This window comes from Cherax quadricarinatus, chromosome 2, assembly GCF_038502225.1.
Source record: "Cherax quadricarinatus isolate ZL_2023a chromosome 2, ASM3850222v1, whole genome shotgun sequence".
Classification (NCBI taxonomy): domain Eukaryota; kingdom Metazoa; phylum Arthropoda; class Malacostraca; order Decapoda; family Parastacidae; genus Cherax; species Cherax quadricarinatus.
Window position 1 is genome coordinate 72,350,646 of NC_091293.1, and position 27,301 is coordinate 72,377,946.

Consider the following 27,301-nt stretch of genomic DNA (forward strand, 5'->3'; position numbering starts at 1 on the left):
TCTTCGATTTTTTTCCTTTTAGTCTATGCCAATTTATTTTAGTTTCCTTTAGGTTCGAATGATGTCACACAATCTTAATATCTTACTGAAAGATAGAATTAGTGCTTTAAGTCTTCAACATAAATTATTTAATGTGATGTTTCAGGTGATATCTAGCAAGTATTTTCAAGGTAATGTTTAAAAAGTTTATTCTAGGTGAAATCTAGCGAATATATTTTCACGTCAGGATTGTTATAAGGTTTGATCCTAGGAAGGGGTATGGGCCTATCTGGCAGTTGCAGGCAGAACAGCTGATACCTTCCTGCAATAGGCCGCCCTCACTCACTCGCCCTCAGATGTGATGACGTCCCTCTCCTTCTTCCCCTCTTGCTCACATGCATACTGATTCGATACGGCTACCGAGGACCTGTGTACATTGTAAATGAAGGACTAACATGAGACTATCAATCAAGCCTTATCGGCCTGCTGCTACCCTGCACTGTGTTGACCGGCGTAACCAGCATTTTCACATAAGGAAAATAAGTAATAATATTTGGTGTCGTGCGGTGTTCCATTCTATGCCCGAGGAGAAGTGGGGCCCACAGATTATCTGCTTGATGTGAGCTCAACCAACTTGTTACATTTCAGCCAACTACAGTCAGTTTCTACAGCTTGGGACGATGAAAAGAGGTGATTTTTGCAGTTTGCTGCGAAAAATTTAGACTTTGGAAAAACACATCACTTGTTATCGTCACCTTGGACAACAAACGTGGGACGTCAGAGAAGCCATTTCCTAGTTCTGCAGCGCTTGTGTCTCATTCTGGCATCATCTTGCAGCTGTGCTGACCACCGTTTTGTGAACTAGCTGAAGAAGTTTTGGGGAAAAGTAGATTGAATACATTCATCCCACTTCTCCTAGCAACAAGCTTCTCTCAGTACATACCCTCCGCTCACCTCCACTCAGCACAACCTCTCTGACATCCGCATGAGTTAGCTGTGACGTCGTCATGTAAGGAAACATCAATATGTATAAAATTTATTTGTGATATATCAAAATAAATTAATAAAACTTACGTATTTGATTTCTTACACAATTAATTAACTAAAAGCTACTCAATCTTACTTAGAAAAGTATTTTGGTTTGATTTCTGACTATGTAGTCCCAATTTGATTTTTTTTTTCAAATGGAAGAAATTTGGAAAGTTCATGTGATAATTACTGAGTGTCTCATCCGAACAGCTTCCGGTCTTCAACGCTGACACCTTGATGATACAACAATGGACGGCTTCAAGCTTAATGTGCTCGTATATACTAGATAGTGTTTCTCGGAGATTTTAATTAGGTATGGGCTTAATATATCCAAATTTACCATTTTCAATGAAGAAACTTCGTATCATTAGTTTCCATATGAAGACTTGTGAGAGCCTTTTCTATTTCGCTTTTAATTTTTAATGCTTATATTTATGTGCATTACAAATTTATGCCTCACTCTGTCTTATTCCAATCACGTTCCGTAACAGTGACTAAAATACACACAATTCTTTTTAGAATTCGACGGACTAGGAGCTTTTTTCACCCATGCGATTTGTGTGACCTTCAGAAGAAATGACAAAAAAATAAGTTTTGCATTCTTTATTCTGTTTTCTTATAGTTCCTTGCTGAACATTGATGTATATATTAGTCTTTTAGAACTTCGCTCATTTCTCTTTGATTATCAGTGTGTGAACCTCTTGTAATTAGTGGTTAAATTTTACAGGTAGTTCTTAACTAGGATTTTGCATATGTGCAGAAATAATTGAGGCTTATTAGTAATATCCTGGACTTATTTTTATTCCCTTCGCGTTTCTTCTGTCTGGTACGAGACAGAAGTTAAATTTATTGATACAATATTACTAGAGCGTCCCTCCGTTGAATTTATTCTCGTTTGTACTTCTATGATGCTGTGATCACAGCACATTTACTTATTACTGTTATATCCCTGGTTAGTTCCTCGGTATACGTGAAGATCCAAATGAAGAATATTTTTAATTCTTGTGGGTTTTTTTTTTATCCGTCGGGTCAACGTAAACTTTTCATTAACCCAATTATTTCTCTGGAATGAACCTTGAAGCGTACGAGTTTCCAGGAACTGTTTCTGGTACAACGCTGTGGTATACTCTCTTCCATTTCATATTTGGGGGGTTGGAATCTACAAGGAGGGTAATATTTGGTATGGGGTTTCCAAAATTCTCAAGGCCGTATCTATCTTCTTTATCTTACCCGTGAACTGGCTATCCGTTACTGACAGTGATATATATTCAAAGATAATTACTGTATTCCTATTTTCAACTTCAATGTGGAATTTCATCTAATTCATTTGATAAATTTATCAGTTGTGTGCAATAAAATGTGACTTTTACATATAGTTCTGAACTTCCCTATGACTTATTTACTCTCTCTAATCTGCAAATTCTTGTACACGTTTCTGTAATTGTTCCCTATATACCATTCGCTTCTGTGGAAGCCCACTAATGCTAAGCCAGTGATGACACTTTTAAAGTTAGGAAGGCAGGCAGGCAAATAAGAAGGCAAACATGCAATCAGGAAGGCATACGTGCATGCAGACAGGCAGCTTGACAGACAATCAGAAAGACAGGAAGACAGGCCAACAGAGAGTTAGGCAAAAACGGGCAGTCAGGTAGGAAGGTAGGCAGACACACAGGTAAGCAGGAAGGCAGACAGATAAATTGTCATGCAATCAGAAAGAGAAATAAGCAGGCAGACATACAAGCAGCTAAACTTGGAAGAAGAATGGCTCACAGGAAAACTGATAGGCATTCAGGAAGGCAGAAAATTGGACATACAATTAGGCAGATAGACGGGCAGGTAATTAAGCATATAATTAAGCAGGCAGAATGATAATTATGCAGATGAGAATTCAACAGTCAGACAGCAAGCCATTTTACTATCCATTCAGACTGCCAGCAAATCAGTCACTCAGTAAACTAGCCACCCCACTCAGTAAGCCAGCCAGTCAGTTAACCAGCCAGCCAACCAGCCAACCAGCCAACCAGTCAGCCAACTAGCCTGCCAACTAGCTAGTTAGCCAGCCAGCTAGCCAGTCAACCGACCAGATAGCCAACCAACCAGCCAGAGAGTCAGCGAAGCAGCTGTGAGCAGGAAGAAGTCAGCCAAGCAGGCAAGGAGCGAGTAGGCAACTTGTTATACAACGCCAGTGAGCCCAACTTGACTATTGGCAGCCTTAACTTTCCCACAGCACTGTGGCTTGTGTCGTGGTGGGCTGTGGGTAAACGTGATGGGCTGTGTTATGCTGTGGTGGATGTGGTGTTGTGGCGAACTGTGGTGTCGTGTTTGCTCGGTGTCAATGTCAGTCGGTGACGTGGTTGGTCGGTGTCGTGGTTGGTCGGTGTCGTGGTAGGGTCTTATGTCGTGTGGTGGAGAGGGGAGCGGTGGAGAAAATTTCCTTAGGAATTCAGTGAGTCGCTGATGCCGGCGTCTGTGTTGGAAGAGAAGACACGCTTGGACGCATTCACATTATTGGTTCTCTGTAAATCAAGACTCAGGCTCTGAATCTCAGGAGAGAGAGAGGCAACTGAGCACAGGTCATCCTGTCAAGCACTCACCAATATACCTAAATATACATATTGGTATGCAATGAGATCACAGTAAATAGATGGTATCACAATATGCTAAATAATTACACTGGAAAAAATAGTGAAATTCCAATCGCTTTCATGATTTCTCACTCTATCGAGGAATATATGCACAGGCGTACGTTGACATACACAAATATACATTGGTACATTACTATATACAGGTATGCATAAATACACGAATGTTTACTTAGATATACAGAGGGAAAAAATTTACACAATTGCACGTGAAAACCAAAAAGGCACAACACCGTGACTGGGACAATACACATATAACCCGTACATAGGAGAGAGGAGCTTACGACAACGTTTCGGTCCGAGTTGAACCATTTACAAAGTCACACTAACAGAAAAGAGTGATTACAGTATATACAGGGAAACAGGACAATGGCGGGAACGAGAGAGGTAGTGGTAAGGTAGGTAGTGGGAGAAGTAGTCGTAGTTGTTGTAGAAGAAATAGTGGTAGTAGAAAGTAGGGAGAATAGTTTACGACACGAGAGAGAGAGAGAGAGAGAGAGAGAGAGAGAGAGAGAGAGAGAGAGAGAAAGAGAGAGACGGGAGTGAAGGGTAAAAGAAGGCAAAAGTAAAGGTAGTAGTAATGGTAAAGGAATGGAGAGAAAGACGTAGAAAAAGCAGAAGTGGAGTCAATTTAATTCCAAAAAAGGAGCACTGCAGGAGAGCTAAGATCCCACAAGGGGTAGGACCGAAAACACAGAGGGAATCGAAACTGACTTAAAAAACACACTTAGGCAGAAGAAAAGAAAACAAAGAAAGAAAGCGGAATAAATAGAAAACGAGAGGAGGTAGAGAAAGGAGTAGGAAGGCTCAGGTTAACTCAAGAGTGTATTGAAATTTGGAGCATTTCAGAATGTAATGAGAAAGGAAGGCATCTACAGAGACAAAGCCAAGACTAAACTTCATACAAGGAAAGTTGTGTATAAGGGATACTTCAACAAGACTGCGTCTGTGAAAGCTACAAGTAGGGTAGACAGTTTAGCAGAAGACCAGTCAATAGGATGACAATGATCTCTAACGTGACAGAAAAGAGCATTATTGGTGTCGGCGAGCCTAACATTTCTTTTGTGCTCTATGAGTTTGACAGAAAGAGAGTGGCCAGTTTCTCCAAAGTATTCGAAAGGACAAGAGGAGCATGAAATGAAGTAGACACCAGGGGCATCTATAGCGGGAAGGGAGGTAAGATCTAGATTATTGGCGAAAATTAGGTTTATTATCTAAGGAATTGAGCAAGTTGTTAAAATTAAGACTGGAAATATAGGAAAGGCAGAGAACAGGGGATTTCACAGGAGTAATGAGTTTGGGAGAGAAGAAAGTCCGTTTACCAATGATAAGGCAGAGTTTATCAAATCGGAAGGGTAGCCAAGACGAGAGAACGAATCGCGAGAACTGGCTGCCTCAGTCTTTTCTGTAAATGGTCCAAGTTGGATCATATATATATATATATATGTATATATGCAATAAGATCACAGTAAACAGGTGATTTCAGAATATGCAAAACAACCACTCTGAAAGAATAGAGAAATTCCAAGCGCTTTCGTGACTACTCACATTATCAAGGAACTATGATAATGTGAGTAGTCACGAAAGCGCTTGGAATTTCTCTATTCTTTCAGAGTGGTTGTTTTGCATATGTATATATATATATATATATATATATATATATATATATATATATATATATATATATATAAATATATATATATATATATATATATATATATATATATATATATATATATATATATATATATATATGTATATATATATATATATATATATATATATATATATATATATATATATATATATATATATATATATATATATATATATAGGGAAGTACCACCTCTAAAGCTGGATTGGGGCCCTCATCCTCAGAGAAGACAATAAACGTACCTCAGGGAAAACTCAAGGTTCTCCCCGGAGCTGTATGAATAATTTCTTCTCCTACCACCCCCTATACTTAATATTCTATGTGAACATTTATTAAATAAACAGAATACATTTACAGAAAAACACAAACATGAATACAATGGTACAATGTATTAAAGATCATGAATTTCCTCCAGTTCCTCCGAAGCCGAACGCGAGCCAAGTATGCAGCAAGCATTTCCCCTTTGGATGGCCATGCTGAGGCGCTGGAACATGAATGTGGCTGCCCTTGGGTCCCTGGTGGTGTCGATGAGTCTGGAACCCAATTCTTTAAGGAAACGTGTGTCATTTTTTTCCGCATGATCCCAAGGTCTCTGATCCCACTGGGACAAATTGATACTGTTGGCTTATGTCCCTGTACTTGCTGATCTTGTACTCCTCCCTGCTGTCAGCAGCTCCTCCCTGTCGCCCCACACTGTGATGGATATAGGTGTCAGCCAGTGTGGACACACAAGTATAGTCCCATGCTAAGAGCTTGCCATTCTTCCAAGGATAGATGGTGATCCCGTCGGGGCGGTTTGCTGGGTTGTGGGTATTGTTGGCTGCTAGTGATCGGGGCTCCCTCTCGGCTGGGCATCCAACTGTAGCAAGGGTTCTCTTAATGATGTCGTCGACCTCATTGTGTCTTGCATGCCAGCCCTTGGTTTTGGAACAGTTAAGAACATGTAGACCGTATTGGTCTGTTTGCGCTTCGCCGCAAATACACGTATATTCTGTGTGAATTGGGGCAGAAAGGCGCAGAGCCACTGCAATACTTTTTTTTCTAGGATCAGATCGATGACATTGGACCCAAGAGGAGCACCAAGGAGAGTGCTATTGGCTGGATCAATGGCTCGTGCTCCTGGCAAAACGGCGCTAATATTCTGAATCATCTGTATATATATATATATATATATATATATATATATATATATATATATATATATATATATACATACATATATATATATATTTATATATATATATTTATATATATATATATATATATATATATATATATATATATATATATATATATATATATATATATATATATATATATATATATATATATATATATATATATATGCAAAACAACCACTCTGAAAGAATAGAGAAATTCCAAGCGGTTTCGTGACTACTCACATTATCAAGGAACTTTGATAATATACATATATACACACACACACACACATATATATATATATATATATATATATATATATATATATATATATATATATATATACATACATATATATATATATATATATATATATATATATATATATATATATATATATATATATATATATATATATATATATAAATATATATATATATGTATATGTGGGGGCTCGAACCGAGGTCCTGAGTTTTAGCAAGTCCATCACTTTTCATACTGTGTCATGTCCTTTCCCGCTGCTCCAGAAGCTTTCATAGTACATATATTCTCATGAACTAAAAATAAGACGAAATGAACGATTATCAATGATTAAAATTTGCCCGAGTTTCTTTAGACCGAGGAGCAAGGCATAGGTTATACAACGTTCAAACGGACACAAAATTATGCACAAAGGCCTTACCAAGGAAAAATATTCCTGAGGAATGGTTTGATAGAACATGGCATCACGTTCAAAGGCCAGGCCAAGGACGCAATATTACGGACAAATTTTTCGGTAATGTTTGAGAGTCAGTGACAAGTCTCGCTAAGGACATATGGAACAAAAGGTCTTGTTAAGGACCCACCACAGAAAAGATCTTGCGACTAAGGTCTCACTAAGGACACAACATCAAAGGCAAAGCATTACGAACAATGGTTTCGTTAAGAGCGATAAATTTGAGAATAAAGGTATCGCTAAGACCAAAGTATTAAGAACGAAGGTCTCGCTAACAAAGCATTGAGAACCAAGGTCTCGGTAAGACATAAGTATTAAGAACGAGGGTCTCGCTAAGACCAACGTATTAAGAACGAAGGTCTCGCTAGGAACAAAGCATTGAGAACCAAGGTCTCGCTAAGACAAAAGTATTAAGAACGAAGGTCTCGCTAACAACAAAGCAATACCAACAACAATCTCTCTGAAGACTGCATCACCAGAATCTGAAGTTTGAGGCCGCATTAATACTTAATCCCAACACGGCCCAACTGAGACCGTTCACGCATGGGCAATTACGCACAGAAATGTTAATATTATTAATCTTTTTACAACCTTCGCCATGATCCGAGAACCGTTTTTCACTACTTACGACCTAGTTCCCGGGAGCCAGGAAATGTAATGTGCACGAGGTTAAACCGGCTAGGATCTCGCTAAGGACGAGTGAGATTTGCAGGTAACGACCGTGTAGGATCTTCCTGCTAGGGACGAATAAGCTTAGGAGACAACGACTGTTTAGGATCTTCCTGTTAGGGACAACAGAATTTAGGAGGCAAAGACCGTTTACTGAGGATAGGAGGCAATGACCGTTTACTGAGGTTAGGAGACAACGACAGTTTACTGAGGTTAGGAGACAACGACAGTTTACTGAAGTTAGTAGACAACGACCGTTTACTAAGGTTAGGAGAAAACGACCGTTTACTGAGGTTAGTAGACAACGACCGTTTACTGAGGTTAGACAACGACAGTTTATTGAAGTTAGTAGACAACGACCGTTTACTGAGGTTAGAAGACAACGACTGTTTACTATGGTTAGGAGAAAACGACCGTTTACTGAGGTTAGTAGACAACGACCGTTTACTAAGGTTAGACAACGACAGTTTATTGAAGTTAGTAGACAACGACCGTTTACTGAGGTTAGAAGACAACGACTGTTTACTATGGTTAGGAGACAACGACCGTTTACTGAGGTTAGGAGACAACGACGGTTTACTGAGGTTAGGAGACAGCAACAGTTTATTAAAGTTAGTAGACAACGACCGTTTACTGAGGTTAGGAGACAACGACTGTTCACTGAGGTTAGGAGACAACGACCGTTTACTGAGGTTAGGAGACAACGACGGTTTACTGAGGTTAGGAGACAACGACCGTTTACTAAGGTTAGGAGACAACGACGGTTTACTGAGGTTAGGAGACAACGACCGTTTACTGAGGTTAGGAGACAACGACGGTTTACTGAGGTTAGGAGACAACGACCGTTTACTAAGGTTAGGAGACAACGACGGTTTACTGAGGTTAGGAGACAACGACCGTTTACTAAGGTTAGGAGACAACGACGGTTTACTGAGGTTAGGAGACAACGACCGTTTACTGAGGTTAGGAGACAACGACGGTTTACTGAGGTTAGGAGACAACGACCGTTTACTAAGGTTAGGAGACAACGACGGTTTACTAAGGTTAGGAGACAACGACGGTTTACTGAGGTTAGGAGACAACGACCGTTTACTAAGGTTAGGAGACAACGACGGTTTACTGAGGTTAGGAGACAACGACCGTTTACTGAGGTTAGGAGACAACGACCGTTTACTAAGGTTAGGAGACAACGACGGTTTACTAAGGTTAGGAGACAACGACCGTTTACTAAGGTTAGGAGACAACGACCGTTTACTAAGGTTAGGAGACAACGACGGTTTACTGAGGTTAGGAGACAACGACCGTTTACTAAGGTTAGGAGACAACGACGGTTTACTGAGGTTAGGAGACAACGTCGGTTTACTAAGGTTAGGAGACAACGACGGTTTACTGAGGTTAGGAGACAACGACGGTTTACTAAGGTTAGGAGACAACGACCGTTTACTAAGGTTAGGAGACAACGACCGTTTACTAAGGTTAGGAGACAACGACGGTTTACTGAGGTTAGGAGACAACGACGGTTTACTAAGGTTAGGAGACAACGACCGTTTACTAAGGTTAGGAGACAACGACCGTTTACTAAGGTTAGGAGACAACGACGGTTTACTGAGGTTAGGAGACAACGACGGTTTACTAAGGTTAGGAGACAACGACCGTTTACTAAGGTTAGGAGACAACGACCGTTTACTAAGGTTAGGAGACAACGACCGTTTACTGAGGTTAGGAGACAACGACGGTTTACTGAGGTTAGGAGACAACGACGGTTTACTAAGGTTAGGAGACAACGACGGTTTACTAAGGTTAGGAGACAACGACGGTTTACTAAGGTTAGGAGACAACGACGGTTTACTAAGGTTAGGAGACAACGACCGTTTACTGAGGTTAGGAGACAACGACGGTTTACTAAGGTTAGGAGACAACGACGGTTTACTAAGGTTAGGAGACAACGACCGTTTACTGAGGTTAGGAGACAACGACGGTTTACTAAGGTTAGGAGACAACGACGGTTTACTAAGGTTAGGAGACAACGACGGTTTACTGAGGTTAGGAGACAACGACGGTTTACTGAGGTTAGGAGACAACGACGGTTTACTAAGGTTAGGAGACAACGACGGTTTACTAAGGTTAGGAGACAACGACCGTTTACTGAGGTTAGGAGACAACGACGGTTTACTAAGGTTAGGAGACAACGACGGTTTACTAAGGTTAGGAGACAACGACGGTTTACTGAGGTTAGGAGACAACGACGGTTTACTGAGGTTAGGAGACAACGACGGTTTACTAAGGTTAGGAGACAACGACGGTTTACTGAGGTTAGGAGACAACGACGGTTTACTGAGGTTAGGAGACAACGACCGTTTACTGAGGTTAGGAGACAACGACGGTTTACTAAGGTTAGGAGACAACGACGGTTTACTAAGGTTAGGAGACAACGACGGTTTACTGAGGTTAGGAGACAACGACGGTTTACTAAGGTTAGGAGACAACGACGGTTTACTGAGGTTAGGAGACAACGACGGTTTACTAAGGTTAGGAGACAACGACGGTTTACTGAGGTTAGGAGACAACGACCGTTTACTGAGGTTAGGAGACAACGACGGTTTACTAAGGTTAGGAGACAACGACGGTTTACTAAGGTTAGGAGACAACGACGGTTTACTAAGGTTAGGAGACAACGACGGTTTACTGAGGTTAGGAGACAACGACGGTTTACTAAGGTTAGGAGACAACGACGGTTTACTAAGGTTAGGAGACAACGACGGTTTACTGAGGTTAGGAGACAACGACGGTTTACTAAGGTTAGGAGACAACGACGGTTTACTGAGGTTAGGAGACAACGACGGTTTACTAAGGTTAGGAGACAACGACGGTTTACTGAGGTTAGGAGACAACGACGGTTTACTAAGGTTAGGAGACAACGACGGTTTACTGAGGTTAGGAGACAACGACGGTTTACTGAGGTTAGGAGACAACGACGGTTTACTAAGGTTAGGAGACAACGACGGTTTACTGAGGTTAGGAGACAACGACGGTTTACTAAGGTTAGGAGACAACGACGGTTTACTGAGGTTAGGAGACAACGACGGTTTACTAAGGTTAGGAGACAACGACGGTTTACTGAGGTTAGGAGACAACGACGGTTTACTAAGGTTAGGAGACAACGACGGTTTACTGAGGTTAGGAGACAACGACGGTTTACTAAGGTTAGGAGACAACGACGGTTTACTGAGGTTAGGAGACAACGACGGTTTACTAAGGTTAGGAGGCAAAGACCGTTTACTGAGGATAGGAGGCAATGACCGTTTACTGAGGTTAGGAGACAACGACCGTTTACTGAGGTTAGGAGACAACGACGGTTTACTGAGGTTAGGAGACAACGACCGTTTACTAAGGTTAGGAGACAACGACGGTTTACTGAGGTTAGGAGACAATTACTGTCTTACTAGGAGCAAGTGAGGCTATCAGACACAACACTGACTGACTTTTTTTTTCATTATTATCGAATATAAGTATCATATATAGTTATCGACAATATGAATACCAAAACGGCCTATCAAAAATTCCTAAATTAGTTGTATATAAAGATGGTCTATGTAAGTTGTCTACAGTAGTGGTTTATATTACTTCAAATAAATAAAATAACTGCCAAGGACTTCAAAGGACAAAATTAATTGCCTTTAATAGTGGACAATTCACAGAAACTAACAGTACCTGCATCTTTCACAGAAATAAATATCAGGTTTGTACATGGACAGTGGTGCCTAGATTCACCAATATTATAAAGTATCGTTAAAGGATGAGTGTGGATATCGCCAGTGTTAAGGAGTGAGAAATAAGAGACGAAGGCGTGGGATGCGAACGGGAGAGGTCTTGGGAATACGGAAGAGAAGGATAAGAAGTATCTATGGCTTTCTTGGGTTCTCACACTGATAAACCCCATGCTAATATATAATATAAAACTAGATTCGAAGAACGTAATCAAGATATCTCAAGATTTCTTATCTTGAAGGTATATAAAGGGAGATAGATAAAAAATAACTCCAGTCCAATAAACGAGATAATAGTTTATGTGATGGGTAATGTTACCTGGTGACTACTTGGAGACTGTCATAATGAACCAAGAAGTGGGTATAAAGACATGTAATAAAAGTCATATATATATATATATATATATATATATATATATATATATATATATATATATATATATATATAATATATGTATATACATATATATATGTATATATAAATATATATATAAATATATATATATATATATATATATATATATATATATATATATATATATATATATATATATATATATATATATATAGATAGATAGATAGATAGATAGATAGATAGATAAATAGATATAATTACTTACATGCGAAACAGTTCACAAGTGTTTTCCAATGTTTTGCTTGTTTTCCAAAATATATGTTTGTTTAGACACGAGTAAATACAAGGTTCATTACTATTCTGTTCTCGAGTTGGGAGATGTCTGATACACACACCAGTGTTGTGGGGGTTAAGCTGATACCTGTTTACCTTAGTTTTGTACTACTAACCGCTGTATACCATTTCTCTTTCTTTCTCTCTCCCTCTCTCTCTCTCTCTCTCTCTCTCTCTCTCTCTCTCTCTCTCTCTCTCTCTCTCTCTCTCTCTCTCTCTCTCTCTCTCTCTCTCTCTCTCTCTCTCTCTTTCACTCACTCTGAAAAAAACTATATTTACATCCCCACACATACATACATACAGTCGAACATGCTGACTCATACACAATCAACACATACCAACAATATCACAGACACGAAGGCACACACAAACATACTAAAAAATCATTCATACAAGCATAAAATACAAACGCACAAAAAAATCACTCGTACAAATATTCACATTAACATACACACAAACACACACACACACACACACTCCTACACACACGCACAGGACCCCTGCAACCTCAACTAGGTGAGTACATACACACACACACACACACACACACACACACACACACACACACACACACACACACACACACACACACACACACACACACACAAGAAATTAGAGAAAGTGCAAAGGTTTGCAACAAGACTAGTCCCAGAGCTACGGGGATTGTCCTACGAAGAAAGGTTGAGGGAAATCGGCCTGACGACACTGGAGGCCAGGAGGGTCAGGGGAGACATGATAACGACATATAAAATACAGCGCGGAATAGACAAGGTGGACAAAGACAGGATGTTCCAGAGATGGGACACAGACACAAGAGGTCACAATTGGAAGTTGAAGACTCAGATGAATCAAAGGGATGTTAGGAAGTATTTCTTCAGTCATAGAGTAGTCAAGTCGTGGAATAGTCTAGAAAGTGAAGTAGTGGAGGCGGGAACCATACATAGTTTTAAGGCGAGGTATGATAAAGCTCATGGAGCAGGGAGAGAGAGGACCTAGTAGCTATCAGTGAAGAGGCGGGGCCAGGAGCTATGACTCGATCCCTGCAACCACAAATAGGTGAGTACAAATAGGTGAGTACACACACAGACGAAAGAGGCAAGAAAGAGAGACAGGGCTACAGTCAGTAGAGAACAACCAGAGTCGAGTGGAGCAGAGTAAGTATACACCCATAGACCTACCCTCAGAGCCCCGGAGCCAAAAACACCCCACACTCACAACCCTCACTCCCACAATACGCAGTAGAATCCCATAGCACCTTTCCAGTACCCCCACCCCCCACAAACCTCCAGAATAGTGTTGGAGAGGAAACTGAAGGTATGATGGTATAACGAATAACTGGGTGGAGTGGCATGAAAGAATCACAGAGGCATCACCTTAGATCATGGCTCTCACAGAAACCAAGCTCTCGGGAATGATAAATGCTATATTTCTAGCTTGACAGAGGGAACAGGAAGGGTGGGGAAAGGGGGCAGAACGAGTGGCACTACTCATCAAAAACCAATGGGATTTTGAGGAGTTGGAGAGAGGGGACAGAGGAGAAGCAAAGGACTACAATAATAAGAACACTTCAGATTGGCGGTCCCAAGGTTATGATTGCAGTGATGTATAACTTACCACAGAATAGCAGGCTAAGACAGGAATATGATGTGAGTAACGGAGAGATAGTTGACACTGGCTGAAGGGCCCACGTAGGCAGCACAAAGCAACTGGTTGTGGGTGATTTCAATCACAAAGTAATCGACTGGGAAAACCTGGAGCCACAGGCCCAGAAATAAGGAGGGCTAAGATGCTGGAGATAGTGCTGGAAACCCTCTTGCATCAACACGTTAGGAACACTACCAGAGAGAAGGGAAAGGATGAACCAGCAAGATTGGACCTAGTATTCACCTTGAACAGTGCAGATATTGAGGACAACACATATGAAAGGCCCCTCGGAACTAGTGATCACGTGGTTCTAAGCTTCGAATACATGGTAGAGTTGCAAGTGGGGAGGGAGGCAGGAAGGGTAGGAAGAATAAAGACAAAATACAAGAGAGTGGACTACACAAGCATGAAGATTTTCCTGCACGAGGTCCGGTTGGACAGAGAACTGACAGGGAAAACAGTAAATGAGATGATGGAATATGTGAAAACAATATGCAAGAAAGTGGAGGAGAGGTTTGTACCCAAGGGCAACAAACATAATGAGAAGGCCAGGATGAGCCCAAAGGTGTAGAAAGGCTAAAACCAAGTATGCTAGAGAATGGAAGAATTATAGAAGGCAAAGGACAACAACATTACTCCCGAAGCTATGGGGTATGTTCTACTAAAAGAGGTTAAGGGAAATCAAGGAAGAATAGGGGGGGGATGCATGATAACGACATATAAAAGAGGTATTGACAATGTGGATAGAGACAGAATGTTTCAGAGATGGGACACAGTAACATGGGGTCACGTCTGGAAGCTGTAAACTCAAATGAGTCACAAGGATGTCAGGAAGTATCTCCTCAGTTATAGAGTGTCAGGAAGTGGAACAATCTGGAGAGTGATGTTGTGAAGGCAGGATCCATAAATAGCTTTAAGAAGAGGTTCAATAAAGCCAATGAAAAAGGGAGAGAGTGGACCTAGTAGGAGTCAGTGAAAAGGTGAGGCTAGAAGCTATGAATCGACCCTTTCAACCACAAATAGATGAGTACACACACACACAGAGAACAGCAGAAACTGAGAGGATACAAAGATGGAAGGTAGAATAGAGACAAGGCTAGAGACACGCAAGGACACCCAGAGTAGGGAGGACCAACAAACACATCCACCCAGAGAATCATCAACAGAATATGACAACCAAACACACTGACCCAAATCAACCCACATTCTGCACTCACTGATTCCCTCCCCCCCCCCCACTCCAGCACAAACTCCGCCTACACACCAGTCTCCCACATTGTCATGCCAGGTCTCCCTCACCACCAACCCTCACAAACCCCCCAGTATAAAATCTTGGAAAAGATGCTTCAGGTGTGGTACACCAACGCAGATGGAATAATCAATACATGTGAGGAGTGGCACGAAAGAATCATGAAGCAACCACAGATATCACAGCACTCACAGAAACCAAGGTTATGGGAATGATAATAGATATTTCCGACAAGATATGGGATCTTGAGAAAAGATAGAGGGAGAGGGAACAGAGGAGGTGGAGGAACTAGTCTGCTCAACAAAAATTAGTGGAGTTTTGAGGAGCTGGAAGGAATGGACAATAGAGAAGCACTGGACAACATGATATGAATACTTCAGACTGGGGTCCCTAGGTGGTGCTTGCAGTGATGTACAACTCACACCGAACAGCCGAAGGCCAAGACAGGAGTATGATGAGGACAATAGCACAATGGTTGATACACTATCCTGGAACCTGGAGGCCTGGTCACAGACCGGGCCGCGGTGGCGTTGACCCCCGGAACTCTCTCCAGGTAAACTAGCTGACGTTACCAGAAGGGCCATCATAGGCAGGGCAAAGTTACTAGTTGTTTGTGATTTCAATCATAAGGAGATTGACTGGGAACACCTGGAGCCACATGTGGGACCAGAATTGTGGAGGGCCAAGATGATGTAGGTGATACTTCAAAACCTCATGCATCAACATGATATGCACATAACCAAAGAGAGAGGAGAGAATGAGCCAGCAAAGCTGGATCTCATATTCAGTCTTTAAGAAAGGAGATACGCAGGTAGCATTAAACTGGAGATCAGTGTCACTGATATGTAAAGTGTGCAAAGTCATAGACAAACGTATCAGGAAAAGACTGGTGGAGCACCTATAAAGGTGTGAGCTTATACACCATTACTCTGTGCGACGGAAAAATCCTGTGTTACAAACCTACTGAAGGTTTACGACAAGGTGACGGAAGTAAGGTGAGAGAGAGAGAGAGGTGGTTAGACTGCATTTTCTTGAATTGTAAGAAGGCTTTCGACACAGATCGGCACAAGATATTAGTGCAAAAGATAGAGGAACAGGCAGGAATAACAGGAAAGGCACTGCAAAGGTTCAGAGAATGCCTGACAGGAAGGAAACAACGTGTCATGCTACGTGACAAGGAGTCAGAGTGGGCGCCTGTGACGAGCGGGGTTCCACAAGAGTCAGTCATAGGACCATTGCTGTTTCTGGTATATGAGAATTACATGACGGAAGGGATAGATTCAAAGGTGTCCCTGTTTACAGACCAAGTGAAATTCAAGTGGATGAGGATCAGGCAGAACTACAAGAGGATCTGGACAGGCTGCAAACCTGGTCCAACAGCTAGCTCCTGGAATTTAACCACACCAAGTGCGAAGTCATGAAGAGTGGGGAAGGTCGAAGAGGATCGCAGATGGAGTGCAGGCTACGGGACCAAAGACTGTATATATATATATATATATATATATATATATATATATATATATATATATATATATATATATATATATATATATATATATATATATATATATATATGTTTTCAGATACTTGGGAGTTGACGTGTCGGCGGATGGATTTATGAAGGATGAGGTTAATCATAGAATTGATGAGGGAAAAAAGGTGAGTGGTGCGTTGAGGTATATGTGGAGTCAAAAAACGTTATCTATGGAGGCAAAGAAGGGAATGTATGAAAGTATAGTAGTACCAACACTCTTATGTGGATGTGAAGCTTGGGTGGTAAATGCAGCAGCGAGGAGACGGTTGGAGGCAGTGGAGATGTCCTGTCTAAGGGCAATGTGTGGTGTAAATATTATGCAGAAAATTCGGAGTGTGGAAATTAGGAGAAGGTGTGGAGTTAATAAAAGCATTAGTCAGAGGGCAGAAGAAGGGTTGTTGAGGTGGTTTGGTCATTTAGAGAGAATGGATCAAAGTAGAATGACATGGAAAGCATATAAATCTATAGGGGAAGGAAAGAGGGGTAGGGGTCGTCCTCGAAAGGGTTGGAAAGAGGGGGTAAAGGAGGTTTTGTGGGTGAGGGGCTTGGACTTCCAGCAAGCGTGCATGAGCGTGTTAGATAGGAGTGAATGGAGACGAATGATACTTGGGACCTGACGATCTGTTGGAGTGTGAGCAGGGTAATATTTAGTGAAGGGATTCAGGGAAACCGGTTATTTTCATATAGTCGGACTTGAGTCCTGGAAATGGGAAGTACAATGCCTGCACTTTAAAGGAGGGGTTTGGGATATTGGCAGTTTGGAGGGATATGTTGTGTATCTCTATACGTATATGCTTCTAAACTGTTATATTCTGAGCACCTCTGCAAAAGCAGTGATAATGTGTGAGTGTGGTGAAAGTGTTGAATGATGATGAAAGTATTTTCTTTTTGGGGATTTTCTTTCTTTTTTGGGTCACCCTGCCTCGGTGGGAGACGACCGACTTGTTGAAAAAAAAAAAAAAAAAAAAAAAAAATATATATATATATATATATATATATATATATATATATATATATATATATATATATATATATATATATATATATATATATATATATATGCAAGGAATTCGCAAGAGGAGGCGAAATATACACAAGCACTGATCTCTGGCTGAAGGAGACTCGAACCTACGAACCTTGGAACAAGGTACGCAGTGCTATGTAGATTTTATTTAAAGACAAACCACATTGACAAAAATACAACAGGGAGTAGAACAACAAAAATAATATCTCAGAGCTACATCTCGAATACGTCGTCCAGCTCCCCGGTGATGGTCCACGTGCCCAGAATGCTGCAGGCAACACTGAGTCTCTGAAAGAAGAAGCTGGCCGCCCTGTGATCCTTGATTTCTGCGATGAGTTTTTCACCCAGCTCTTTGAAGAACTTCAGAGCACACTTGCCCCATTCTTCAAGGGTCTCCAACCCTATTGGGATGGAGTTATAGCAAGGGAGAAGGCCTTCATATTCGCAACTCTTCTGAGTCTCCCTGTAGCTGGCGGCTCCACCCCCTTCACCTTCGGAATATGGCAAGTAGGTGTCTGTCAGTGTGGGGACACAGATGTAATCCCAGGCAATCTGCTTGCAATCCTTCCAGGGTAGCATAGTGGCTCTACCAGGACGCTTTGACTTCTCTCAGACCTCTGTATTTGGGTTTCCAATTCAGCTAGGCAACGGGCTGTGGCGAGGCTTCTCTTCATAATGTCGTTGACCTACTCATGTCTAGCATACTTTTCTTCTGATGTGTGACTCACGAGATCATGAAGTCCGAATTATCAGCCGTCGCCCTACCACAAATACACCTATGTTCCGTGAGAATGGGGGTGGCTAGGCGAAGAGCAACACCAATCCGAATGACCTGTGGGTCGAGTCGAGTTCCCAGATGGGAACTGGAAACAGCTAAAAGCAAATCTCCTGAATGGTCCTTTCCTTAATAAGCGTTTGTGAGCTTTGCGTTAGCGATTTTTTCCATCATCTGTTTGTCCCAGTGGGACTGTTTATGCTCTTAGGGAGGAGCTGGTCTATTGGAGAAGTCTGCAAGGGTGTCCCATCAGACGGCTGCTTCAGTGAACCTGAGGTCTTGAGCTTCTACCGCACCTCTCAAGTGTTCGGGCACAATCTCCTTGACTAGTCCACTGGACGCCAGACACGAGGATAGAAATGCTGGTAAAGCTACTTGCGTTTTCTTGGGCATCCCTATACCTCCCAATCGCACTGGGAGAGTTGCCTGATCCCTTTGCTGATTTTCCAGTGACAGATTCAGTGCCTTCTTAAAGACTGATCTCAGGAGTCATTCGTTGAGTGCTGGGGTGTCGAAAGAGGGTACGCACCTCAGGAAGTGAGTCTTGGAAGAGTAAGACACTTTGTGAGAAGATACAGGGCATCATGGGCATCAAGATCTCTTATTCTCTTCTCCATTCTCTTCAGGTTATTCAGTTTGTCCTTGAGGATCGTGTCGATGGCCTGATGATCCAGTGGTGCTCCCAAGATCGAGTGATAGTAGAGACTTCGGGGAGGATTGTTCGCACAACTCTGATTATTTTCTGGTTCGTTGTGAGGATTTCACACTTGGAGGGATTGAGGATGAGTCCCAAGGCTTCTCCCTGTGTCTTCATCAGCTGTAGGTCCACTAACAGGTACTCTTCAGTACCTGCCAGAGTCCCATTATCCAGGTACCAGATGTTGAGCTCCCTGCGCAGTCTGGAAGTTAGTTCTCTAACTGCCAAGCAGAAGAGAAGTGGAGCGAGTGGGTCACCCTGCTGAGCACCCTCTGATGAGGAAATTTCATGTTTGCCACACATGAGAATTGAGGGTTTGCTGTAGCCAGCTGAAATGAAGGGTAAAAGACTGGGGAACCGATCCCGAACGGTTGGCAAGAACACATCTCTATTCACCATAATTAAAGCATTTCTAAAGTCAAGTTTGACTATGGTCTTTTCTTCAGGTAAGTCCCTGATGTAGGCCCTTGCTGCAGGAGCTGCCTTGAGAGACCCCCAAAGCCCAGTTGGTGTGGCTGGAGTGAATGGCAGCTTCTAGGCGAATGTTTCTTACTGCTGCTTTGGCAACGACACGGCGAAGAGTGCTACAAACAGCAATGGTTCTGATTCCCTCATCCTTCTTCTTCAAAGCACATAGTGAAGCTCTAAAATAGAAAGGCTTAATTTCTTCTGGAATCCACTCAACCAAACAGTTGTTGACAAAGGTTGTTAAATCAGAGAGAAAAATTAGTGCAGATGTGCCGAGTACTGGAGGTACCATCTCTGAGGTGTTGTGATCGAATTCCAGTGTAAACTCCTGCAGATCCTGCTGCATGATTCTTGTAGGATTGTATGGTCCAGTGGGTTAGAGCGTCGTGAATTTTCGCTCACTATGAGATGGGCTAAAACAACACTGGTTCAATCCTCCGGCTCGTGGAGGCTAGTACACCAAATGGGGTGTAGAATGAAATTTGCAGACCATGGTTCGATCCCCTCGTCCACCCTTCTGTTTAGTCATCGACAGGTGCTTATTACAACTTAATTTGGCCTAAAAACATGGGTCTTTTCTACCTAAAAACCAGAATGAAAATTTACTCTTGTAATGTAACTGTGAAAATCAATCTGCACATAATGAAAAAAAATTGTGTGAAGTATATTTAAAATAATTTTAAATAAATTTAAGCTGATGTTTATTATATTTAGCAGAATTCGGCTTAAAAAAATAGTTTAATTTAATTTACGTTAAGTGAGGTTTGCACGTTACGTTTGATGCCAAAGAAAAATTTGTACACTCTAGTAAACTAAAAAATTATGTTTATTAATCAGTAAAAGTAAATATGGGAAAGTTAAGTTTTTATGGCAGTTCGGCCTAATTAACCAGTTTGGCTTTTAGGCTCGACATAATATATACACACAGGCCACATAATTTATTTACATACAATTTGAATATGTATCCTAAATTGCAAATTCATTTTATACTTATCCATAAAAAATCACAAATATCCGCATGGATGTGAGAATACATACCTTCATCCAAACATATGAACACAAAAACATACACAGATACATTCTCACAAACATACATAAATGCATGCACACACATGTACACATACCAATGCACATGAATACATGAATGGAACTCAAAGGCTGGATGCACTGGAAAAGCGGGAGCTCCCAATGTTTGCTGAATAAGCTAGTAGCCGCTACATTTTGTAGTCGTTCTGTAGTTGCTGTTTACTCATGGAGTTAAACATTTTCCTGTTGGCTAGCAAGGTTGACTTGCTGGATGAATGACATTCTGTCTGGCTGGTTGAATAATATTTTAACTGATTGGTTGAGTGGCATTCTATCAGGCTTGATGAACGGAACAGAACAACGTTCTAAGTGACTAGTTGAACAGCCTTCTAACTATCTGGTTAAATAGCTTTCTGTCTTTCTGGTTACAGGACTGTTTATATCTCTGTTTGAATATTACAGTGGATAGGTCTCTACCTACTTGAATAATTATTAGTTTTCGTTTATGGTTAAATGGTTGTATTTTTGGTAAATTAACTGATTTTTCTTCAGATGATTGAATGGCTTCTCTCAAACCAGTTTAAATAGGTTTCTCTTTAGTCTCTAACTAAAGAATGGAATGAGTTACTTTCTGACAGGTTAACTAACTTTTCCTCTGACTGACTGAATTTCTTTGACTGTTTAAATTACTTTGTCTTTGGACGATTAAAATTTTTTCTTCATGAGTTAATACCATTTTAAATCCGCATTGCATTCCATATAGACATTTATTAACGCTATGATTGTTTGAATGGTAGTCTAAGTTGTTGGATTTCTTTTCGAACGTCTGCATCGTGGCATAATTCTTGAGTTGCTTGCTTCCTGATTGGTTATGTGATTTCTTTGATCCCTAACTCTCTAGCTGCATGTTTTATGATAAATCGAGGAGATGGGTGTCTATCGCCTGGTTATTTAAAATACACTGCTAATTAGCTTCCTGGCTCCTGAATAATTTTCAGACAGACTAAATAGTTAAAAGACTGGGTGGCTGCCTGTACTGAATGAACTTGAGATCTGGCTGATTCCAGAAGTGCTTGGCTTCCTGCACTTTCTCGGGCTGGTTGCCTTCCTAAATGACTCGTTGATTGATTGGCTGTTTTCCTGTCCACTCGCTCTTGATTGATTGGCTATTTCTCTGACCGCCAGCTCTTTGATTGATTGGCTGTTTTGGTGACCGCTAGCTCGTTGATTGATTGGCTGTTTTGGTGACCGCTAGCTCGTTGATTGATTGGCTGTTTGGTGACCGCTAGTTCGTTGATTGATTAGCTGTTTTTCTGACCGCTTGAATAGATTTCTGATTGCCTGGCTGATTATGATAGACTGCTTGGCTTCCTGACTTGATGATTGACGTTCTTCACTGACTTTCTGGTTTCCTGAAGGATGGGCTGACTTCTTTACTTGCTACTCGTTTGATGTCCTGACTGGCTAATTAGGTGGTTGACATCCTGCCTATTCAACTGTTGGCTGTCTTCCTGGTTGGATAGTTAACTGATAATGCTAGAATGACTTCCTGAATGCTGGCCAAATTACTGATCGATAAATGGTTTTCTTCCTGAATAAGGCTGGCGCAAGTTTAATGATTTGATAACTAACTGACCTATTACTTGGTGGCTTAACTGGAATGACAGGTTTTCTAGTTGTCTTACTAACTGACCGGCTGGGGACATCCTGATTTGTTAACTTTTGCTGTTTGAGTTTACAGGCTTACATTACCAATAGCCTGAATGATCAAGCAGCTTCTACAGTGAGTAAGACACATGTGCAACAGTTGGGTATTTTTATTGTTGAAACGTTTCGCCTACACGGTAGGCTTCATCGGTCCAATACAGAGGAGAAGTGGCGAGGTAAAGATGATGTAATCAGTCCATCAACTTTGGAGAAATATTTTGAGGTGATCAGTCCCTCAACTTGAAGAAAAGTTCAGCACTATGATCTGGAATGATATGAAGGTGAAGCATGAGAATAAAGCTTTAAATACTGTCGAAGGTGAAGTGTATAAGATGTCGAAACAAGGGACTATTTGACATCATCTTTATTTCGCCACTATTCCTGCTTTTGTTTCTTTCTAATCAACTTGTCGGTATTGTATACCATTTTCAATATACCTGTCAGACACAGCAACATAGCGGTATCGTGGCACAGAGTACATCTTCCACAATTTCATCACTTAATTGCTAGTTATGAGTGAGATGGGTTGTATTTCATAGGGACGTACCTAGCATGGGCTAGTAAACTTTACTACGGTACTCCACAATTCTTGCCTGCCTACTTCTGCTACATCTTCCTCACCTTCAACAGTATTTGAGACTCCACTGTTATGCTTCTTCATAAAGGACACCAAGACAGCATCAAAGACAGGGAGGCAGAGCGTTAAAAAGACGTAGACAGAGCATCAGAAAGGTGTAGACAGTGCAAACTTTTATTAAATACTACGATTCGCTCAGCAAGCTCTTTGTCAGTGACATCGAGAACTAGGCAACCATTTCTTGCTCGACATAACTGAGCCGGGAATCGTAAAAAAAAAATTGTTGTTCAACCCACGTGTCTTTGATCTTTGATCTCGTGTCTCTTATTTTCTAAGTACCTTCTTACTGCCTCAACCCACTTGTCTTTGATCTTTGATCCCGTGTCTCTTATTTTCTAAGTACCTTCTTACTGCCTCAACCCACTTGTCTTTGATCTTTGATCCCGTGTCTCTTATTTTCTAAGTACCTTCTTACTGCCTCAACCCACTTGTCTTTGATCTTTGATCCCGTGTCTCTTATTTTCTAAGTACCTTCTTACTGCCTCAACCCACTTGTCTTTGATCTTTGATCCCGTGTCTCTTATTTTCTAAGTGCCTTCTTACTGCCTGTCGTCCATACATTATTCAGTAAACGTAGTTATGATACAGCTTCTCTTAACTGACTTAATTATTAACTTCATTTTCGATCACTCACTCCATTTATTTTATATTTTAATTTAAGAATTATCCGTTCCCTTGTTTACCATGCATATATTACAAGACATTTGCCCCGTTTTTCCCAGAGAATGCAATCTAAATGCTTCGTGATCGAAGTAGTTTAAATGATTTTCTAATTCTTTGTGAGCAAAGAAATGTCTTAGGATGTGTTCAGCTCACCTGCAGTGATAAATATGTGCTCATATAATATAATGAAATTCTAAATATAATAACAAATGTAATAACATATTCATCAAATATCTTTTTTTCGGTGTGGGATCGAACCTCCGGCCGTTCTGACAATTCTCGCTTTGAGATTTCAGTTATTTCCTAACCAAAACGTTTAAGCATATCGTTGGCATACAGAAAGTTATACAACTCCTTATCAGAGTGAATAAACATTTGTTTGGTACACAAAAGGTCATGTATCTCCTTATCAGACTATTTAATACCTGTCACTGTTGAACATTATGGCGTTTATCGTTGTCCCGTGGAAGACATTATGTCTGCATTGATCTAATTGTTTTTTCTGGTTAAATCTATCTGTTTGTATTGATTTGATTGTCTTTATCTGCATGTAATAATCTGCTTTTATTGATTTGGTTGTATACCTCTAGTTGTATTTATCTGAATGTATTTGTCTTGTATTTTAGATACCTATAAAATACTTCATCTTTCAGATGAGGCATTTTTAAGAATCCTCTAAGAGGTACTTTTAAATAAAGTGCTTCCTTAAAACTTGAGAACGTCTTATGCGATCGGCTTCAACTTTTTCAATAGTGGTTTACTAAAAGAGGGGAACTGATCAAACAACTGTTAGTAAAGGGGGATGTCCTCTGCGATAATTTGAAACATCTCTTCTGATTGGCTTCAAACATTCAAAAAATTAAAAGGGTTGGGCTTATTGGTTGATTAATTATTAAACTTATTCACACATGAGGGTCGTTAAGGGTACATAACACATGTTCACTACGAGACGAGTGTAGTGGGGAACTGCTTCAGTTTTTAATGACTGACGCTTCTTACAGACTAAGTATGTAATTTGTACTAATTTATCAACATATTCTACGTATGAAAAATACTCATGTAACCTTAATAAACTTTATTAATTCTAAACCTTATTTTTAACTTATTTACTCAAATATTTCTAAGTGAAAATTTTGGATTGATTTTATCCTGTGTAGGGCCCAGTTTGCTCTATTTTTATCAAAGAAATTGAAAAAATAGAGATACGAGTTTTATTGCGATTTCTGAGAGAATTATCCGATTGGCTTCAGCTCTACAACGCTGATAATTTAATAACACAGCTTCTGAACAAGTTGAAACTTAATGTGCTAGTTCATTAAAGTGTATTGGTATCTCTGAGATAACAAGAAAATGCCTCGTCAAATTGGCTTCAAAGATGGTGTTTCTTAGCGGATGATTTAAATTAATTTTGGGCCCCCTACGCCCTAATATGAAATTTTTGCGAAAGAAATTGGGATACTAGAGTTCGTTTGATGATAACATGTGAATGCCTCGTTAGATTCACTTCAGATTCTCAATCCTATGAGAGCACTGAGGTAAAGGAGAGCTGAGGTTATGCTATGACTAGAACACATCTAGTTATTATTGGGTATTCGTAAAGTGTTATCTCTAAGTAATTACCTATTTCTTTTCTTTTCTGGAATAAAAACGAAATATTCATGAGATAATTTATCATTGCCTTATCCAATCGGTTTCAAAATTTCAGTGTTGATGTACCTTACTTAGAGGAACCTTAGGATTCTCTTTAAATAGTTTGAATGCCAACTTACAAAATTTTGCTTCAGTCCCTCAGGAGTTCTGGCTGCTAACTCAGAGAAGGTGTTCACTTCCAGGGTTTTAGAAAGACTATTTGTCTCTCATGAGTTTAGAGAACCCTTACTTATAATATTAATTTTGGTATTCCTGAAGGAATATATTAGACAGATTTCCTAATATTGTTTTTCTTCTCTGAGACTTTGTGTATAACTCTAAAATGCTTCATCAGAATTGATAAATTTATATCGTTGCTGTACTGTAACTAGCAAAAGTTCATGCATATACAGGCATGTGCAAGTTTCCTAGAGTCAGTATCATACAGATCATTCCGATACTACACTGCCACTTCTGATCGGCCTCAAAAATTCAACGCTGGTTTATCCTACTCAGAAGTAAGGTTTGGATTATTATTCGACAATGTAAGTACGAATTTGTCAATTTTATTTTTAAATAGAGTGCTGCTTTTCCGTGAAATATCTTGCGTATGCCTTAGTTGAAAGGCGTCAATCATTAACACTTGATGCAACTTATGAGCTAGATGATACCCTATAAGTTAACGTTGTGTATATGATAATTTGCCTTTATAGTCACACTGGCCAAAACTGTGGGTCATTGGAGTCTGTAAAACTACTCGATAATGCCTCTTCTGGTCTGCTTCACTGATTGTCGTGTTGCTCAACGGAAGGCTCGATTTGTTAATGGGCTGCGTAAGTACCATTTTGTTGATATTATTAAGCAAGAAGAAATGCCGATTTCCATTCCTTAAATGAATTGTGCCAATGTGAGTTTCTTGAAGCCTTTAACACTAATGCACTTTGTGAGAAGAAAGATACACTATAAGTTTAGGTTGTATTAGGGTAAATATGCTTATACACTAACAAAGCTTAAAGAAAAACTGGGCATCGTTGGATTCCGTGCAAAAACTCTCTCTCCTGGTTAGCTTCACATTTTCGACGTTAAAGTGGCACAATTTTTAGTCGGCTTTTCAGCCTCAAATTTGATAAATTTATTTACTCAACTTTTGGAGTATCATAATTACTCTTCTGGATCTTTAAGAAATTGGGCAGTCAAGTGAGACAATAATTACATATTTACAATCTTTCGACCCAACATAATCTACCTGGAGTCTACCTGGAGGTTATTCCGAGGATCAACGCCCCCGCGGCCTGGTCCACGACCAGGCCTCCCGGTGGATCAGGGCCTGATCAACCAGGCTGTTACTGTTGGCCGCACGTAGTCTAACGTGCGAACTACAGCCCGGCTGATCCGGCACTGACTTTAGATATCTGTCCAGCTCCCTCTTGAAGGCAGCCAGGGGCTATTGGTAATTCCCCTTATGCTTGGTGGGAGGCTGTTGAACAGTCTTGGGCCCCGGACACTTATGGTGTTTTCTCTAAGTGTACCAACGGAGCCCCTACTTTTAATTGGGGGTATTTTGCATCGCTTGCCCAGTCTTTTACTTTCGTAAGGAGTGATTTCTGTGTGCAGATTCGGGACCATTCCTTCTAGGATTTTCCAAGTGTAGATTATGATATATCTCTCTCCTGCGTTCCAACGAGTACAAGTCAAGTGCTTCCAAGTGTTCCCAGTAGTTCAGGTGCTTGATAGAACTTGTACGTGCAGTAAAGGTTCCCTGTACACTCTCTAGATCTGCAATTTCACCTGCTTTGAACGGAGATGTTAATGTACAGCAGTATTCCAGCCTAGAGAGAACAAGTGATTTGAAGAGGATCACCATTGGCTTGGCATCTCTCGTTTTGAACGTTCTCATTATCCATCCTATCATTTTCTTTGCACTTGTGATCGTGGCACTGTTGT